The sequence below is a fragment of the Equus asinus genome, chromosome 8 (assembly GCF_041296235.1).
Source record: "Equus asinus isolate D_3611 breed Donkey chromosome 8, EquAss-T2T_v2, whole genome shotgun sequence".
NCBI classification, from domain to species: domain Eukaryota; kingdom Metazoa; phylum Chordata; class Mammalia; order Perissodactyla; family Equidae; genus Equus; species Equus asinus.
Genome location: NC_091797.1, coordinates 85768547 through 85785896, shown reverse-complemented (window position 1 = coordinate 85785896; position 17350 = coordinate 85768547). Strand labels below are relative to the sequence as shown.

General features: G+C 45.0%; 1 protein-coding gene and 1 pseudogene across 9 annotated transcripts in view; both read right to left on the bottom strand.

Annotated features, from left to right (window-relative positions):
* Positions 1-17350, bottom strand: part of LOC106846949 (mitotic-spindle organizing protein 2B-like) — an 86641-nt gene that overhangs the window by 58395 nt on the left and 10896 nt on the right. The window lies entirely within an intron of this gene.
* Positions 8537-17308, bottom strand: LOC139045968 (Y-box-binding protein 1 pseudogene; annotated as a pseudogene).

Sequence of the window (17350 nt, the reverse complement as noted above, 5' to 3'; positions counted from 1 at the left end):
ACTCAATGGACAAAAACTGAAAGCCATCCCTCTGAGGACAGGAACAAGACAAGGGTGCCCACTTTCACCACTCCTATTCAACATAGTACTGGAGGTGTCGGCCAGAGCAATTCGGCAGGAAAAAGAAATAAAAGGAATCCAAATAGGCAATGAAGAAGTAAAACTTTCACTGTTTGCAGACGACATGATCTTATATATAGAAAACCCCAAAGAATCCATAGAAAAACTATTAGAAATAATCAACAACTACAGCAAAGTAGCAGGGTATAAAATCAACATACATAAATCAGTAGCATTTCTATACACTAACAATGAACTAACAGAAAAAGAATTCAAGAACTCAATCCCATTCACAATCGCAACGAAAAGAATAAAATACCTTGGGACAAACTTAACCAAGGAAGTGAAGGAGCTATACAATGAAAACTACAAGACTTTCTTGAAAGAAATTGATGACGACATAAAGAGATGGAAAGACATTCCATGCACATGGATTGGAAGAATAAACATAGTTAAAATGTCCATACTACCTAAAGCAATCTACAGATTCAATGCTACCCCAATCAGAATCCCAAGAACATTCTTCACAGAAATTGAACTAAGAATCCTAAAATTCACATGGGGCAACAAAAGACCGCGAATTGCTAAAGCAATCCTGAGCAACAAAAACAAAGCCGGCGGAATCACAATCCCCGATTTCAAAACATACTACAAAGCTACAGTGATCAAAACAACATGGTACTTGTACAAAAACAGGTCCACAGATCAATGGAACAGAATTGAAAGCCCAGAGATAAAACCACACATCTATGGACAGCTAATCTTCGACAAAGGAGCAGAGGGCCTTCAATGGAGAAAAGAAAGTCTCTTCAACAAATGGTGCTGGGAAAACTGGACAGCCACATGCAAAAGATTGAAAATTGACCATTCTTTTTCACCACACACCAAAATAAACTCAAAATGGATCAAAGACCTAAAGATTAGGCCTGAAACAATAAGTCTTCTGGAAGAGAATATAGGCAGTACACTCTTTGACATCAGTTTCAAAAGAATCTTTTCGGACACTATAACTCCTCAGTTGAGGGAAACAATAGAAAGAATAAACAAATGGGACTTCATCAGACTAAAGAGCTTCTTTAAGGCAAGGGAAAACAGGATTGAAACAAAAAAACAGCTCACTAATTCGGAAAAAATATTTACAAGCCACTTATCCGACAAAGGGTTAATCTCCATAATATACAAAGAACTCACACGGCTTAACAACAAAAAAACAAACACCCCAATCAAAATATGGGCAGAGGACATGAACAGACATTTCTCAAAAGATATGAGTATGGCCAACAGACACATGAAAAGATGTTCATCATCGCTAATCATCAGGGAAATGCAAATCAAAACTACACTAAGATATCACCTTACACCCATTAGATTGGCAAAAACATCCAAAACCAAGAGCGACAAATGTTGGAGAGGTTGTGGAGAAAAAGGACCCCTCATACACTGTTGGTGGGAATGCAAACTGGTACAGCCACTATGGAAAACAGTATGGAGATTTCTCAAAAAGTTAAAAATAGAAATACCCTATGGCCCAGCCATCCCATTACTGGGTATCTATCCTAAGAACCTGAAATCAGAAATCCCAAGAGTCCCTTGCACCCCTATGTTCATCGCAGCATTATTTACAATAGCCAAGACGTGGAACCAACCTACATGAGCAGAAACTGATGATTGGATAAAGAAGATATGGTATATATACGCAATGGAATACTACTCAGCCATAAAAAAAGACAAAATTGGCCCATTCGCAGCAACGTGGATGGACCTAGAGGGTATTATGTTAAGCGAAATAAGCCAGTAAGATAAAGACGAACTCTATATGACTCCACTCATAGGTGGAAGTTAACATATTGACAAGGAGATCTCATCGGTGGTTACCAGGGAAAAGGGGGGTGGGGGGAGGGCACAAAGGGGGAAGTGGTGTACCCACAACATGACTAACAAAAATGTACAACTGAAATCTCACAAGGTTGTAATCTATCATAACATTAAAAAAAAAAAAAAAAGAAAAAAGCCTGATTGCTTCCTTCCACAACATAAGCCTAGCTCTGGGAACCCACCTACATCACCACCTTCTAAAATTAATTTAACTTGACTGATCTATTATCAGGACTAAAGAAATGTGTTCAATGAGATGGAAAAATCTAACAATTCAGCTTTTCAACTGTGTCAATGCGAATAATTCACAAGCAATCTATAAATCAAAATTGTAGTGAGTGTATTATGAGTCAATGCTGGGGACCATATAGCCCGGGAGAGTCCTTTCACAAAGGAATGGAGCACTCCAAAGCAGTGGGAGAGTACAGGGTGGTTAGATATCATCAAAGAACACATATCACATATGATTGGAATGTCCCTTTTACAATGGTCACAAGAAGCAATAGTGGCACAGCAAGTTGGTGGTCAGCAGGTCAGTGGTCACAATGTGAGTGGTCACAGGTGAGCAGAGCAAGTCAGTAATTAATCCTTAGTTTAGGGAGAGATGCTTACCCTAAAGGAAATGCTGACATGGGGGAAGTTACATCCCTATCTTTAAGGGCAACATTCTTGTCTTTGGGACATAGTAAATATTTAAAGCAGATGTACAATGTGTGCTCAATGGCCACGTCAGTCCCTTTTGGAAAAACAAGTTGAGGCTGAATTAGTTTTAAGCCAAATGGCTTCCTCATATACCCCAATATATCTTATTGCTCGTCATTTATTTATTAAATGTGAAATTTCTTAAAGTTTCAAAGGTGGGACTGTGGGGGATCAGAATTGGCCACCCCAAAATGTCTTCCTTTGGCTTGATTATTTTTAAGAATGAAAGACTCTGAAAGAGACACTGACCTTTCCCTTAACTGCCTAAAAGAATTTAAGATGGAAGGCCTATTCCAGGAAGGAGCTACCATCATAAGATAACATTGTCTATAGCTGGCCCAGCAAACACTTGTACAACAAACACTTGCATTTCCATCTCCATGTAAATTGCCCCCTTCCCCTTTGAAGTCCCTAACCACTACCCCCAACATCATCCTTTGTCTTGAGCTGAAGACGGGAGTTAAGGTGGCAGCTTCAGCCATTCTGGTGAGTTCCTCATCTTACCTGGGTTTCTCCCATGTATATATGTGATAAAGTTTTGTTTGCTTTTCTCCTGTTAATCTGTGTCATGCCAATTCAATTCTTAGACCAGCCAGAAGGACCTAGAGGGTAGAGGAATTGTTTTCCTCCCCTATATCTGTCACCAAAATTGAGGCTCACACTAATTGTTAGGAAAGCTCCTTAGCTGACTTTCATGCAAAGGCAACAACCACAGAATCTATAAAGATGGGCATATGTGGATGAAGTCCATTCTGCCTCTGCAAAGAATCATCCCTCAATGCCAGACAGCTGCCATCCTGATGTCCTTATACCATGGCAACAGTCTACTCCTGTAGCAGACAGATGAAGGTGGGTAAACAATGGCTGCAAATTCAACAGTCGGGGCTGTGGAAAACCCAAGACAGCCACTGGGCTCTTCCTTGCTCTCTGGTAAATCCAACTTTTCAGTTTCTACATTGCTTCACCCACTAGAGGAAAAACTATTTCCTCCCCAGAGGCCTCAGAAGTCCTCCCTCTGGGTCCTTTGAGCACCTGCAGCTGAACTTCATTCAACTGCCACTTCCTATGGCTCATCAATATGTTCTTGTTGTTGGATGTGTTTTCTGGATGGGTTAAAGCCTCTCCCTTGCCACAAAGCTGATGCCCTCACAATGGCAAAGGAACTGCTAGAACATGTGCTTCCCACTTGGGAATCTTCCACAACCTCCAGTGACCAAGGTACTCACTTCACTGGGAAATCATAGGAACCTTAATAAAAACTTCACAAACTTCTTGGGATTATCACTGTCCCTATCACTCTCCATCATCAGGCAAAGTCAAGAAAACTAATGGAAAAACTGGATTTAAGCAGGACGGCTGTTAATTACTGGGCAGTACATGAGCTGAGGAGAATGTTCTAATGTTTTGTTTTTCCAGATTTAAAGAAACTTTTCTCTTAAGCTACCAACAATTTGATAAGACATGCATTGTGAACCAAGATGAAACATTTACTTTTTCTCCCTACCTGATCCCTCCAGAATTCAGAAACTTTCAGTGAGTATTCTTATTTTCACTTGTATAAATAATTAGGCCATGGGGCCAGCCTAGTGGCGCAGCAGTTAAGTGCTCACGTTCCACTTCGGCAGCCCAGGGTTCGCGGGTTTGGATCCCGAGTACGGACATGGCACCATTTGGCAAGCCATGCTGTGGCAGGCATCCCACATATAAAGTAGAGGAAGATGGACACAGATGTTAGCTCAGGGCCAGTCTTCCTCAAAAAAGAGGAGGAGTGCTAGCAGTTAGCTCAGGGCTAATCTTCCTCAAAAAGAAAAAAAAGTAATAATTAGGCCAAGTTTTTAATATAAAACAAATTAGTGTTACTGTGATTATTTTTGGCAAAAAGAAAATTCAGGATAATTGTAGAGAGAAAAATTATGTTTGCACTTTTGTACATATTAGATGCTAGTCCTGTTAATTGTCTTTGAGGTTTGTCATATACTGTGGACTAGACTCCCCCAGCCTAAGGTATTGCCTTGGGTCTTGCTGACTGTGTGCTGTGTCCTCTTTGGAAAACATGAATTAACTCCACATGAGAGAGTCACCAGCAGATCAGTGTGTATTGGTACAGAGCCTTTTGCTGACCCCTGTTGTCTTATGCATGTCTGACTAGCTACTGTAAGTCTCTATGGTCTTATGCTCAAGCCCATCATCAACAGGTTAAAGATGCTTTCCTGGATTCCAACTCAAAGGATGATGTTGGTCACAGTCTATAGCCTAGTGACTGGGTATTTTGGAAGCCTCATCAGAGGAAGACAGCCCTTGAGTTCCATTGGAAAGGACCTGACCACTGACACTGAACTGGAAGGCACTGCATACTATGTGTCCCTTCTGGGTATACCTTCCACCTAGGGGAACCATGGGCTTATGAATATCTAGACAGCTGGCATATGGCAGGATAATGCCTGTAGGATACCGTAACATTCTATTTCAAGCTCTTGTTAAAGATGAAACCTAACTGCAATCTCAAAGGTCTAGGTGAGACTTAGAGACCCTTTTTATACCCCATCTCCTCTCCACTGATTACCATTGCCAAAGGCTTTGTCCTTTGGATTGACATTGTCCATAATGACTTCTTGATTAAAAATTTAACCCCAACTACAGCTAAAGCGGCAAATTCTACGGCTCGAGCCTTAGCTCAATAACAACGATCCCTGGATTCCCTAGCAAGGGTTGTACTAGATAATCGAATGGCACTCCATTATCTCCTTGCAGAATAGGGTGGCATCTGTGTTGTAACCAACACCTCCAGCTGTACTTGCATCAACTCTTCTGGCGAAGTTGAGTTAGAACTTGGAAAAAATTTAAAAATAGCACAGGATGTCTCCCATCCAATGTCTTTCAATGACACCCTCTGGTTCCCTATCAGTGTTTTTAGCTGACTTCCTTTGGGGAAAGGTGCTTGGATGAGACCAGGACTTCAAATATTGTTTATGATTATTTTTAGACTCTTGCTATGTGTACTTGTATTTAAGCTTCTTATGCTACTACTCACTCAGATCTGCTCGAGAACTCCTACAAATACCAAGCTGATGGTCGCTCAATGTATTGAAATGATGGATAAGGCTTATTCACCTGAACCTTCAGGGAACCAGATGAAATTCCAAGGCAAGGAAACTGCCTAAGACTCATTTCTTTACCACCTCCTTGTTGCTCAAACGTGGCCTAACCCTTATGGCACTGACCCCTGGAAATATCCATTGGGAAGGCACAATCTCCACCCCCCACGCTGACATGAGACATGACTTCCGGAACCAGTCCATCCCAGCAATGTGGGACTAAACAAATCTATGGTTGATCAGCGATGCTTTCAGAGAAAGATCTTGACCAAAAGGGGAAAAATGTGAAACGTGAAATGTGAAATGAAAGAGAGTAACTTATGTCTAAGGGCTTTAAAATGGAGCTGGAAAGCCATGAAGAAGATGGGTCTTATGCACATCCTCTTCCAGCAGAACATGAACTTTTGAACCAAGGAATGCTGCAAGAAACCTGCAGCTCAGCACAGACTCAGACATTTGCCTCCCTCTGGCTAGCCCTAGCAATCAATTATTTTTGGCAAAGATTAGCTTTCTGTTGCAAACCCCTATTAACATTCTTTGTAAAGCAAATCTCCCTCTGTGCCTTTAAAAGCCCCTAACTTTTACTCCTTAGTGAGACACTATTTGGGTTTCTACCTGAATCTCTGCTCCCTGAATTGCAATTCTTTGATCCCAAAATAAACACTTCTCTGCCTCTCATTTTGGCTCCTTATTTTTAGGTTAATAAGGCGAAGGCATTACTCTGCCCTACTCCTCTTAATTCTACATGTGACCCAGATGTCCCTACGTCTTCCTGCCTCCTGGAGTTCCCCCTTCTGTCAGTATCCAAATGACACTGCTCAAATCAGTTCATTTACTTTGGGTAGTCCATGCCCTCCCCAATATCTGAGAGCATTTTTTTAGGGGGGCATGGGGCAAAAAAAGTCTCACATTTCTCCCAAGTCAGTCCTCACTGCCATCTTTTCGTCCACTTTTGTCTGTCTCCTGCAGCTTCCATCTTCTCTGTCCCCAGGCTGTTCCCTTCCCTAGTCTGCAATTCTCCCCAGGGCCAGATTTAGCCCAAGCTCCACCATCAAGGCCCACTGCATGCTGCCCCAAATTACCTCTCCACAATTATCCTCATTACACCTCACTATGAACTGGTTTCCTAGCCCCTCCTTCTTTTTGTCTCCAGCCCTGGAAATGGCAGTCACATCTGTCCCCACGTGCTCCAGCCGTTACCACAGGTGCATCCTCCCCCAATTCCTGCAGCCTCTCTGCCCGAGGCTGACTCTGGGTTCTTGTACCCACCATGTTGGGCCTCCCTGGGAAGAGTAACTGGTTCTCCAAACACCACTCCCTGGCAGCCCCAGGTAGCTGCCCCATCATTCTACCATCCAGACCACACTCCTGAAACTTGCCAGAGCAAGGGAGGAGCAGGCAGCTGAAGAGTTGTGCCCACTGACTCCATTGTGCTCGGGGGGAGGCATGTGTTGCTCAAACCCAGACCATCTGAACTGCCACTGAAACCCTACCCCATGTGCCCACTGGCCTAGTCGTGGTAGGCAGGGCAAGAAATCTACGTTTTCCATCTCTGTTTTTTATTTATTTAAGTTTTTATTCTTGCTGAGGAAGATTAGTCCTGAGCTAACATCTGTTGCCAATCTTCCTGTAGATTGTATGTGGGTCACTACTACCACATGGCTGCTGAGGATCAGTGCAGGTGCACGCCCAGGAACCAAACCTGGGCCCCTGAAGCGAAGTGTGCTGAACTTAACCAGTAGACCATGGGGCCAGCCTGACATAGTGGGGTTTTTTAACTTTACCTTTATTAATATATTAATATATGATTTATATTTGTAAATTACTACACACAATTTATATTTATATATTTATATTCTCTATATTTAACTACTTTTTGGTGCTGCCTTCTCTATGAAAATTCCAGCTCATTCAGGTTGTGCTTAGAAGATCCAGGAGAAGGGGCTCTTTCCTTCTGTAGGGTAAACACACTCTCCCATGGACCAGCAGCAGGAATGGGGGAGTTTTAGGGGGTAAACAGGGGGCATCAGTCACCCTTCGAGGAACCCTGGAAGTTCTGTGTCCTCTCACCAAGGTGTGGGGGTGGGTAATTCTCTGGCCTCCTGCCATGACCGCTTGTGGGGTCTCCCGCCCTCATCCTCTCCCTGCTGCCATGTGCTCCCCCTAGGCGCCCGTTCACCCGCATCTGCTGCTGTCCGGCTCCCGCCCACCCAGGAGAGCCAAACTCCTTGGTCCGGCCATGGTCGCGCCAGCCCAGCCCAGAGCCGCCAGCGTCGCCCTCTCGACCGCAGACCATGCCCGGGTGAATCCCACAACTCGCCAGAGCCCGCCCTGCCCGCTCCACCCTTCCCCCCTCGCTGATTGGAAACCTCGCGATACTTTCTTTAAGACCCGCTCACAGGTCCTACGTGCCCCGGAAGGCGGAGGTACCCCCTGCCTCCCTCCTCATACCTCCCCACCACTTCCTCCCGGGGGCCATCACGTGGTCCGCCGCACGTGCTCATGCGACGGAGTCGGTGACCCATCTGCCCCTGACAGCCCCCCTCGTAAAGCTTCCTCCCAGCCCAGGACACTGACCTCAGCCCAGTGAGAGGGCCCGGACGGCCCCCTCACGGGTGTTTGCAGAGCTGACGTCCGCCAAGGCCTTTCCCAGGCCCTGGCCCTGTCGCCGCCACGCCCGTGCCGCTCACGATGAGACTGCCTGTCAAGGACGGACAGTGGGGCTCAGGCGCAAGAGCTCCGGCAGCGCGGCCTCCACCCGTCAGGGGCTCCCTCCTGGCCTGCGGCTGCCCCGTCAGAGTTGCTCAGCGGCCGCCAGGCTCGCAGCTTCCGCCGACGCAGCGCCAGACGTGCAACCGCTGCGCTGCAGCCGAGGGGCACTTCCCTCCTAAAGGGAAGACCAATCAGAAGAGTGATTTTGCCCGTCAAGAAAATGGCCAATCGCGATTGGGGTCCCAGCCGGGGGCCCGCCCCCCAAAGGGGTCAGAGCCAATGGCAGTCAGGCGGGCAGCGAGCCAATGAGGACCCCGCAGGCTCGCAGTCAGGCCCGTCTCATTGGGCCGAGGGGAGGTGGGAGCTCAGAGTGCAGCATGGCGGCTGGCGGCTGGCGGGTTGGGGTTTTGTGGGAGGCGGGACGTGGAGGGCAGGCCCGGCGGGCAGCGGGGCGCAAGGGTGTTGTCCCTGCTCGGGGCGTGCCAGGACCGGGCACCACCCAAGGTCGTGTCCACAGCTTGTGGGTCAGGGGAGGGCACGAGGCACACTGCGCACGTGCCGTCGCCTCCTGCCCTCGCCCTTCCAGACTCTTCCTTCCCGATGCAGCACCAAGTGTTGCACTTGAACTCTCTCCTGTGTGTCTCTGCTACGCTGCGAGCTCACCAGGGCACTTAAGAAAATGGGCAGTACTTACAAGGTCTTGAAATAATAATGATCGAAAATGGTGTATGCGGAAAATCTTGCTTCCTCCATTAGATAGGTTTTTTCCCGGTAGTTTATAATGATAATTTTTTTAAGCAAAACCAAGCAAACAAGAATAGATGTGCCTATATCCTCTTTTTCTTGCACCAAAGGTAGCACACAGTGTGCACTCTTTCACCTGTTTTTGATTGTACGAAACACCCAGCTCCCTCTGTGTCAGCATACAAAGATCTGCATTGTCGTTTTCGGCCGCACAGTGTTCCAGTGTGTGGCTGCAGGTTATTCAGACTGTTTGGTATCGCTGCAGACTGGGATGCTGTCCAGCCCTTACACATAAGGCTGCAGTGAGTATCTGTGCGTGTGCCGGTTCTTACTGGTGTGGATGCATACAGGATGCCAGAAGTGGATGGCTGTGAGTTTGTAGATGTTGTCGGATTCCCTTCCATCAGCAATCTATGAGAATTCCTGTTTTCCCACAGCAGGGTAGGCTTCTGCCTTTAATTTGTTCATTTTTATATCCTCAGCTCATAGGTATCTACTGGGTAATTGTTGAATTAACGCGGTGATAGTTTACACGTAAATGAAACCCAACCAACGCCCTGTCATAGTGCACCTCTAAAACAAGCAGAGCCCAAGAGACAGCTTTATGTGGAGAGAGGCCACAGTGACCCTGGGACAGGGCTTTACATGGTCCGTTGCAGATTTCACTTGTTCCCCAGTTAACTGAGGCTGATGGCTAGTCATCTCAGCCTCAGTTTCCCCTCCTGACCACTGTGGTAGCTTCCAAACTTTACAAAAAGTATATAACTACATAATAACTCACGCTAACCTCTGCATTCTCCTCTTGTAAAAGTTGGTTTTGAGGCTTCTCTTATTGGTCATTGCACAGCATGAAATCAAGCTGCTCAGAAAAATGTTTGTTAGAGGTAAAGTATTCCAAGTGTAAAGGAAAAGTATCTTCTTTTACCTGACAAGTAAAAGGAAGCTTCCAAAACTTAGAAGAAATTTGTGCGTTTCATCATGTTTAGGCACTGTTATTTTTAGCAAAGTCTTTGTCTTTCATGAGAAAAATACCATGATTAATACTTTCAGAGGAGCTATTTGGCCATTGTTTGTTGGTATAATAGTGTCTTCTCAAGTTGAAATGCCTAATAAGATTTTACGAGACCATAGTACTTAGTTGAACCAACTAAATTAAGAAACCTCAGTGGGCTGGCCCAGTGGTGCAGCGGTTTAGTGTGCAGGTTCTGCTTTGGTGGCCCGAGGTTTGCTAGTTCAGATCCCAGTGCAGACGTGTCTGTGGCAGGCGTCCCACATATAGAGTAAAGGAAGATGGGCATGGATGTTAGCTCAGGGCCAGTCTTCCTCAGCAAAAAGAGGAGGATTGGCAGCAGATATTAGCTCAGGGCTAACGTTCCTAAAAAAAAAAAAAAACAAAAAAAACCGGAACTTCAGATGAGGGGGAGGTGGTGACAAGTTGGTGTGAATTTAACCTAAAAGAACTTCCACTGATCTCCTCTGAGACAGTGTTGGCCATTCCAGGTACTTCTCCTTTGTGTTAGAAGGATTTGTGTCTCAAGATGTATTTAATGGAAATACCAGCCACAGATATTTTGGGTAAAATCCTCCCTTAGGAATCCCAGAGCCTCATCACAAAGTTGAGAACCTTCTGGAGAATTTGTCCCTGCCTCGAAGGGTAATTTTTTTCTGGCTCAGTGTTGCAGTTTGGTTGGAACCAGAATTAGCCTATCAGCTGTGAATTAGCCCCTCATCTTTCATTTACTAAGGACAAGGCCAGAAGCAGAATTTCTAGGCTTCCAGACCATCACTCTTAATGAGCTAGGAATTACCGTGCTGGGTTAGGAAATCAGAAACAACTTGAAGTAATTTGAGATTTCTAAACTGTACTGTGATCATAATTGTAAGATGGGAAAATAATACCCATGCTTAAAAGGATCTGGATCCTTATGTGGCCACTTTGACTGCCTGTCTCATTTTTATTCTGGTTCTCTCTCCTTCAGGGGCTCCAGTAGTAGGTATAAGGAATTTGTCTATTTCGTCTATGTTGTCGAATTTATTGGCACAGAGTCGTTCATAATATTCCTTTACCCTTTCAATATCTTAGTATCAATAGTGACATCCTCTTTTTCATTTCTGATATTGGTAATGTTTATCCTTTCTTCCTGTGAATCAGTTTGGGTAGAGGTTTGTCAATGTGATCGTTCAGCTCAAAAAAACAGGTTTTTGTTTGATTTTTCTCTTGTTTTCCCTTTCTCTGTTTTCTATTTACTTTACTTCAGCTCTTTATTATTTCCTTTTTTCAGCATAATTAGGATATTTGCTCTTTTTCTAGTTTCTTAAGTTGAAAGCTTAGGTCACTGATTTTGAAACTTTCCAAGGACTTTCTGTGTGTTCATGAGGGATACTGGTCTGTGCCTCCTTGTCCTGTTGTTGGTTTTGGTCCCAGGGTGATGCTGGCCTCGTAGAGTGAGTTGGGAGGCGTTCCTTTCTCTTCTATGTTCTTGAAGAGTTTTATAGATCTTTGGTTTTAGACCTTTCTAGCTTTTTCTGCTATGAGTGTTTTATATATGTTTCCGTCTAAGCACTGTTTTTGTTGCATCTCACAAATTTTGGTGTGTCATGTTTTCATTTTCATTCCAGTTGAAATGTTTTCTAATCTCCCTTGTTATTAGTTTCCAACTATTTGGGGGATTTTTCAGATATCTTTATGTTACTGATTTCTAATTTAATTCCAACATTCAGAGAAAATATTTTGTATTATTTAAATTTTTTCTTAAGATCTTTATTAACAGGTGCTTGCAGTTTGTTGAGTTTTTTGAGAATATCAAGTTGTAAACTTTTATCACAAATTAAAAATGAGGTTCTTAAAAATTTAACTTGACCAGATATGAAACAATTTTAATACTTTTAAAGACATATTGAGAAAAACTAGTCTTCATTAAAAAAAAAAACACATTTGTCATTACCAAAAAGAGACGTCTTTAGATAGATTAATGAAAGTCCCGTGCTGCATGGGATGATGCAGATGGTTCTAGTTATCTGGTCAATGGGCAGAAAGCAAGCACTTCAGGTCTTCAGCTCCCACCTTTAGTTCCTCTCTTATTGGTGGAACTTCATACTCCTTCCTTCCTGTCGGCTGACTAAACCTGCTGGTGGTGGCGATGGAGAGCCTGTATCTCCCCACCTGGTGGCGGCGATGGAGAGCCCACATTTCCCCAGCCTGCCTGCTCAGCCTCGGGAGGGGCGGGATTCTCAGCGGCAGGAGCAACTGCTTTTGTCCCTTTACCATCTTGTGCTTTAGGGTTTTCCTGGCATCTGTATTGGTCATTGAAGGTGCGGCGGTGCTGATGTTGAGGTGGCTGCTTACATTAGGTCTCATCTCCTTGATTTTCTTGATCTCCATGGCCACCCTCTCAGGGCTGTCTTTGGCGAGGAAGATCCTTGCGGAATTGTGGTCTATATCCTGACACGGCTTCTGTCTCACTGGTCTCCCTTGTTCTCCTGCACTCTGGTTGTCAGTCCCCTCCATCACTTCTCCCTGCACAGGACGGCTGGAACATGGTGCTTGTCACCCATAGTGTCTCTGCGTGTAGGAAGGTGGGGACTGTGGCCTGCATGTGGTCGGGCTGGCACTGTGGGGCCTGGCCTTCAGGAGCACTCTCTGATCCCTTGCTCTTTCCTGCTCTCACTATTCTGGTGGTCCTGCTGGTGGGTGTGTGGAGGACCCCTGTGATGTGAACAGCAGCTATGATGGTCCCGGGCTGCTGCCTGTTTACTGTCTTGCACTGCAGCTCCACCAAGCCTGTCACCTCTGCTGCCTCTGCACCCCTTCTCCTCCAACAGCATCAGACCGCACAGTCTCCCCGTCTCCTGCGCCGCGAAGGTCCTCGCTGGGTTCTTCCTCTCTGTGGCCGTCTGTGTACACACACATCTTCCTTGGTGTCCTTCCTCTTGATAAAACCACATCCATTTCTTACACTCAACCATTTTACTGTTCCCAAAACCTTTGTTACAATTACCCTCTTGTGCCTGCGCCCTCCCGCTGGTGCTGGGCTAGGTGTTGGCAGCACTGGGGGTGGGGGCAGCTGAGGGTCTTGGCCTGGCTGCTCGGCGTGTGGGGATGGTGACTGGGCCAGGTCACCACTCAAGGGTGCAGTGACGGAGACTGGAGCTGGAGGAGGTGCATGGGCTGCTCAGGGCTCTCGGGGTCCGCTCTTCCCTCCCACTACTGACAAACTCTTATTTGGATTATTTGAGATTTATTGAGAATCATGTCATGGTTGCTGGAGAATGTGGTCTCTGTTGGCAAATGTCCCCTGTGCTCATGAGAAGAATGTGTCCTCTGCTGTGTTGGAGGGATGTTCTATAATGTCATTTAGGTCAGAGTGGTTGCCAGTGCCATCCAGGGCTTCTGTATCCTTCCTCATTTCTGTCCACTTGTTCGATCAATTATCAAGAGAGTGTTGAAATCTTTGCCTATAGATTGTCTATTTCTCCTTTCAGTTCTTTACGTTTTGCTTTGTGTATTTGAAGCTCTGTGTCTAGAAGCTATAACTCTAATGATACATAACCATTAAGGACTGTGATGTCTTCCTGGTGAGTTGGCCCTTTTATTATTGTGAAATGACCCTCTTTCCCTGGGAAAATTCTTTGCTCTGAAAGCAACACTGTTGGTCCTGACCAGCACTCTTCCCGACCTGGACACCACATGAATGCGCTGCTCCCTGGGAGCTCCCTGGGAGCTCCCTGTAGGCAATGTGCTGTCTGGTGGGGCCTGCCCTTTATCCCCAAGAACAGGCCTGCTGGGGCATCAGAGAATGCCAGAAATGAGAGATCCTGAGTTCCTGCTGGTCCACCTGCCCAGCCATGGGTTCAAACCCACTGTGGAGAAGCATGAGAAGAGTGGCAGAGTGGGGGAACTCAGGTTCATCACCTGGTACCCGCGTGATGTTTCCTCTAAAACTGCTTGAAGGACACCTGATGGGGCGGTCCGTCCATCCCAACCTCCCCTCTCCTGGATCAAGGCCAGTCTGTGTGCTCAGAATGTGCCGGTGTCAGCAGAAAACAAACACGACAGAAGAAAAACCACACTGTTCCTATGCCTCCCTTGTTTCCTTTGGTGTAGCCTTAACATGCTGTATTTTTCTCCATTCTTTACTTTTTACCATGTCACTGGGCTTCCTGTAGTCAGCATAGAGTTAGGGTTTGCTTTTTTCTGCATCTGACAAACTGCTGTTTATTAAGTAATTGCACTGGACTTGTAAGGACATTAATGTGACTATTGGCGTGGTTGGGTTTAAACCCACCAGGTTCCTCTTTGTTTCTAATTATCCCATTTGTTTCTTCCCATTTCCTTCTTTTCTTCTACCTTCTTTTGGGTTAATTATTTGTATGGTTCCATTTTATCTCCTTTATTAGCTTCTTGCCTATTCCCCTTCATTTTATTTTTTGTGGTTGCTTTGAGGATTACTGCCTGCATCTTCTGTTTACGCCAGTCGACCTTCAGGTGAAACTGTCCATGACAGTCCACTCCCGTTTCCCCTTCTTGGCCTTGGTGCTATTGTTTGTCATATTTTACTTTTATATGACCTAGTAACCCCACAATAAACCATTATTTTGCTTTAACATTCAATTATATGTTTAAAATATGGCAAAAAGCCTTTTCTCTTTGCCCCTGTATTTAGCAATTGTAGTGTCTTCCTTCCTTGTGTAATCCCACTTGTCCGTCTGGTATTGTTTCCCTCTGCCTGGAGGAATTCCTTTAACATTTCTTTTTTTTTTTAAGGATTGGCACCTGGGCTAACAACTGTTGCCAATCTTTTTTTCTGCTTTATCTCCCCAAACCCCCCTGTACACAGTTGTATATCTTAGTTGCAGGTCATTCTAGTTGTGGGATGCCGCCTCAACGTGGCCTGACGAGCAGTGCCATGTCCGCGCCCAGGATCCGAACCCTGGGCCGCCGCAGTGGAGTGCGCGAACTTAACCACTCGGCCACGGAGCCGGCCCCTAACATTTCTTGCAGTAGTGACCTGCTAATGATTCATCCTCTCAGTTCTTGAATATCTGAAAAAATCCTTATTTGCGTTTTTCTTTACAGTTTTATTGAAGTATAATTGACATAAAAATAAGGTACTCATTTAAAGTGTATAATTTGACAAGGTCTGACATTTATTAACATATTGATAACCCATGAGGCCATCACCTCCATCAAGATAATGAACATGTCCATCACCCCCAAGTTCCCTCGTGCCCCTTTGTAATCTCTCCCGCCTGCCCCCCTCCCATCCCTGCCAGTCTACTTTTCTCTATTTTCTACAATTTTGTGTAAATGGGATCACTGAGTTCATTGTTTGTTGTGGTTTGGATTCTTTCACTCACTATGATTATTTTGAGATTCATCCATGTTGTTGCGTGTGTCAACGTGGTTCCTTTTTATTGCTGAGTATCAACTGTTTTTGTGGTAAAATACACACGACAAAATTTACCATTTTAACCATTTTTCAGTGTATAATTCAGTACCATTAAGCACATTCACATGTTGTATAACCAGCACCACTGTTTTCAGAACTTTTTCATCATCCTCAAATCCTTTCTTCTGTAGTACATAATCTGCTGTTAATACCATCCACTGTGTTTTTCATTTCAGATATTTTCTTTTTTTATCATTAGCAGTTGGATTTAGGTCTTTTTAATATGAAACTTGTCTCCCTTATCATGCTAATTTTTTCCTCTACCTTCCTGAGCATATGGATATATAATAGTTATTTTAATTTCCTTGTCTTCTAATTCTGTCATCTATGCCATTCTGGGTCTTTTTTTTTTTTTTTAATGTTTTATGTTTTGTGTGTATGTGTGTGAGGAAAATTGACCCTGAGCTAACATCTGTGCCAATCTTGCTCTTTTTGCTTGAAGAAGACTGTTGCTGAGCTAACATCTGTTCCAATCTTCCTCTGCTGTAGGTGGGATGCTGCCACAGCGTGGCTTGACAAGCAGTGCTAGGCCTGCATGAGGATCCAAACCTGTGAACCCTGGGCCGCCAAAGCAGAGAGCGTGAACTTAACCACTGCCCCACGAGGCCAGGCCTCTGGGTCTCTTTTTGTTGATTGCTTTTTCTCTTCATAAGGTCATATTTTCTGAAATTTTTCTCTTTTTTTGGTATACTTGGTAAGTTTAGATTGGGTACCAGACACTATGAATTTTACATTCTTGGGTGCTAGATTTTCTTGGTGTTCCTTTAACTATCTGTAGGCTTTTTTCTGGGATGCTGTTCATATACCTGGAGACAGTTGGACAGTGGGATCCTTTGAGGCTTGCTTTTCAGCTTTCTTAGGTGGGTCCAGAACAGCCTTGAATGTAGACCTCGTTCGGCCCCACTTCTGAGGAGCCCATTCAGTGTTTGTGAGGGAGGGGCTCTCCAGCATGGCGGCTGTGAGCTCAGGAGTCCCTCACACACGTGTGCTGAGCAGGCCTCAGCTGTGGACTCCCTGGCGCTCCCCGCTGGTCTGCACAGAGCGCTTTCCCTGCAGCTCTCTCCCCTCCAGCATCAGCACCGTGGGTTCCTGCTGCCCCGGCCGCCCTGGGCCCCGAATCCTCTCTTCTCCACTCGGGGGCTCCCTGGGCTTGTGGTCTCCCTTCCTCTGCTGCAGCCTGGAAACTCCCCAGCAGGAAACTTCTGGGGCAGGAATGCAGCTGACTTTGTTTCTCTTCTATTAGCAATCACTGTCTCTGCTGCATGTTGGCCAGTGACTGAAAACTGTTACTTCATATATTTCATCTGATTTTCTAAGCCATTGCTTAAAACAGGGTGGTAAATCCACCCTTAGGTGGAAGCAACATTTCTTGACTGCTTATTTTAAATTAATTTTTGTATTACGTATTGATGGCTTGGAAGATGAGATTATAGTGGCTGTATTCCTATTCATAGTTGAAGTGTGTTTCTAGGCATGTTGGATGGGCAGGTGTTCAGATATGAAATGATCATTAGCAGGTCATGGGTGTAATGTATGAGAAAATCTCTAGACACCAAAATATTTTACAAACATTAATTTATGATATCAGGTCCCACTTGCATGTCATAGAGTAATGATTGCCTTGAAAAAGAGGGTCTCACGTTTATGTTCTGGTTTCCAGCGCAAGTGCATCTCTATCCATGTGGGGCAGGCGGGGGTCCAGATCGGCAATGC